Here is a 3,997-nt window from a genome sequence, read left to right as displayed (position 1 = left end):
AGGCCACCATTCCAGCACCTTGGGACCCCAACGTCCATCGGCTGTTTGAACTATGTGGCCTGCCCATTGCCACATCAGCTTTGCAACTCGCTGAGCTATGTCAGTGACTTTGGTTCGTCTGCGGATCTCCTCATTCCTGATTCGATCACGCAGAGAAACTCCAAGCATAGCTCGCTCCATCGCCCGTTGACTGACTTTGAGCTATAAGGCCCATAGTTAGCGACCAAGTCTCAGATCCGTAGACCATCTGGACTGGCAACACGCACTGTTCGAAGACTTTCGTCAAACGAACGTCGTCGACGAAAGTGTGGCGGCTATTAGTATAATATTATATTTTATAAGTAGGTATCTCTGCCCATAACCTTTCTGCAAATTACTATAGCCAAGCCATAACACCAGTTCGCCATTACTATCCAACGATTTTCATACGAAATTTTCCCTTTTCACATCACGTACAGGCACCTGTCCAATGGCAAAATGTAACGTACGAATTTGGAACATAAATTATTCAGAATACATCAATCTATGTCGACTTCTGGAAATTTATTTATAGGCAACTTCTACTTCATCTTACCTGAGAAATGTATGTAAATCACACGTCCTAATATTTATTTGTTTAATCATGTTTATGTTTAGTTACTATGCAGGTAAGGTAAGCCTTTGCGCATCTAACTTTTCTGTTATGGTTTTTTTTTACTTTTTTTTGTATCTGTATTTTCTTTGTGTGAATAGTATTAAAAAATTTTAATAATAAAAATTCAACCGACTTCCAACTCGAAAAATAACCTAAACTAAAAAGCAAGAAATAACTTCTTACCTGTGTGCTACCTTCTGATCAGTTTGAAGGCGGTGACAAAAAAAAATCAAATGACGGATTATCGCTGGACATACATAAAAAAAAACATACATACAGCCGAACGTAGAACCTCCTCCTTTTTGGAAGTCGGTTAAAAATAAATAAATAAGGTGTTTGAACATTGTTTATTTACGTTCGACTTGTAACTGTTTAAATAGTTAGTGGTTAGTGTATGTAAATAAGGTATAAATGTAAATAACCCTAACGAAAGTCCTTATTTTCGGAAGACAGAAAATAAGGACTTTCGTTAGGGTCCTAGAAACGAAATCTTACTCGTAACGTAGTGTAAAACAAAGATTTTAGGGGGCGGAAAATTTGTCCCAAAAATATTTAACCGAAATAATGAAAAACATCATTACATTGCTTAAACATTGAAAGGAGTCGTAAAATTTAAGGATAATTTTAACATTTTTGTCCTACTGTACTTACTGTGCAGTACCAAAATATTAAAAACAGATTAAATGTAATTAATGAATATTGAATATTATTACCTCAGACTAAATACATAAGGACTAGTATTGCACTCAAATTCACGAACAAAATTTTCTGCCATTTTCTAAGGAAAACGAGCTTAGATTTTATACATATCGTATAGATACTAAACTAGCAGTTTTTGTTCGTTTTTTACATCATTTCCGTCATTATCCGACGGACACGATTGTAAACTATGAAACATCGATTTTGTAGAGACAGTGTTTATAATCGCATAAGATCGTTGATCATATACTTTGACAGAAAAATAATGTCTTGCTAGGCAGGTCTTTATCTAATTAGTCTGAGATTATTACGAACTAGGGTAGGTATCTGGTAACAACAAAAAGGGTTGCGAAATTGCACAGCCTCCTGGCGGTAAAGTAAAACCGCCACTGCCTTTCCTGCATATCGGCTCTAATTTCAGTTTATTCATATCCAGAGAAAATAGTACAGTAAAAACTTAAGCTTTAGTCTAACCCCTTATCAAAAATATTCACGCATCCATTGGGTCCATATTTACCCAGTAGGTAGGTCGTAACACATTGAAGTCTCCTTTTCAGTGTTACCTGCTGTAATGGCAACGATTTAGTCGAAATCGTGTCAAAATCATTTCTATAATTTACCCTCGTAGGAAAATCTTTAGATATCGGATCCAATGGCGCTTATCGGGCCTTTGAACGAACTCTGAATATAAATTGAGTGAGTGCGTAAAAGTTGATCACGATACGCACGAAGTCAATGCCCTTTTTTACAGAAAATGTCTTTACATTTAAATACAATAGAATGATTTTTTTACACAGCGATCTCTCGGCGGCAGTCGACTGCAGTCAGCTGCGGTCTTCGGTAGAATTTGTATCTAGATGAAACCTTATTCCTATGTATCACCGATCTTTGCCTGTCCTATTACCAGCCTAACGAATTAACTTATGATACTTCATCATTATCAACCCATATTCGGCTCACTGCTGAGCTCGAGTCTCCTCTCAGAACGAGAGGGGTTAGGCCAATAGTCCACCATGCCGGCCCAATGCGGATTGGCAGACTTCACACACGCAGAGAATTAAGAAAATTCTCTGGTATGCAGGTTTCCTCACGATGTTTTTCCTTCACAGTTTGAGACACGTAATATTAAATTTCTTAACATGCACATAACTGAAAAGTTGGAGGTGCATGCCCCGGCCAGATTCGAACCCACACCCTCCAGAATCGGAGGCAGAGGTCATGTCCACTGGGCTATCACGGCTCACATGATATGATACTTACTGTTTCATTACTGTTACTGACTGATAGCCTAGTGGATATAAAATCTGCCTTCGATTCGGAGAATAAATATCACATGTCTCAAACGGTGAAGGAAAAACGTCGTCAGGAAGCCTGAGATTTTTCTTGATTCTCTGTTGTGTGTGTGAAGTTTGCTTAGCCGCATTTAGTCAGCTGGTGGACTAATGCCTAACCCATCTAATTTTGAGAGGAGACTCGTGATCAACAGTAAGCTGAATACGAGTCGTTAATGATGATGAGGCATCACCAATCTTTGCCTGTTCTATTATCAATGAATTAAGTGATGATGGTTGAAAACAGTCGGGACCTATTAAATAATGTAGAAGAAAATCATTCTATCCAATATCTAAGGCCCCGACTGTTTTCTAATTGCTTTCTACACTTCTGGACTGAGCTTGTTTTATTTATTTTCAGTTTTTTTATACTTTAAGCAGTCGGGTTTTTTTATTTGTTTAATTAATTTATTTATTACACTGGCTACTTGTGTAAGTACGTTTGTTCCTTTTACGCTGCGGCTACAGAAGCGATTTGGCTGAAATTTGGAATGGAAATAGATATTACTCTGGATTAACACATAGGCTACTTTTCATCCCGGAAAAATCCGTGGTTCCCGCGAGATTTGTGAAAAGCTACGCGAACGCGAACAATTCTGGGATAAAAAGCACGTGTTATTTGAAGATCCATTCCAATTTACTTCCTAATTGATTCAGTGGTTGCGGTGGGAAGGAGTAACAGACATACATACTTCATCATCAGCCGATGAACGTCCAAGGCTGGACATGCCTCCTGTAATAAACCTCCAAATACCACACTTTAGCCACCTGCATCCAGCAGCATGAGCCGTGATAGCCCAGAGGATATGACCTCTGCCTCCGATTCCGGAGGGTGTGGGTTCGAATCCGGTCCGGGGCATGCACCTCCAACTTTTCAGTTGTGTGCATTTTAAGAAGTTAAATATCACGTGTCTCAATCGGTGAAGGAAAACATCGTGAGGAAACCTGCATACCAGAGAATTATGTTAATTCTCTGCGTGTGTGAAGTCTGCCAATCCGCATTGGGCCAGCGTGGTGGACTATTGGCCTAACCCCTCTCGTTCTGAGAGGAGACTCGAGCTCAGCAGTGAGCCGAATATGGGTTGATGACGACGATCCAGCAGCATGTAACCCGTTTGATGTCATCCTAATGGGAGGTCTAGCTTGCAAACATTGAGGGGGTTCACCTTGTGGGGGGTCCATTTTTTAGGGGGTCTACCTAGTGGGGGTCCACCTCGTGGGGATCGAGGGGCTCACTACACATACATATTTGTAAAGGCGAAAACTTTAGAAATTAGTGTGTTTTTCGAAAACAAGACAACATACAATTTTACGGAATAAAAAAATAAAACGA

This window comes from Bicyclus anynana, chromosome 24 (genome assembly GCF_947172395.1).
Source record: "Bicyclus anynana chromosome 24, ilBicAnyn1.1, whole genome shotgun sequence".
Classification (NCBI taxonomy): Eukaryota; Metazoa; Arthropoda; class Insecta; order Lepidoptera; family Nymphalidae; genus Bicyclus; species Bicyclus anynana.
The sequence above is the reverse complement of the archived record's forward strand: the minus strand, read 5'-3'. Positions refer to the sequence as shown.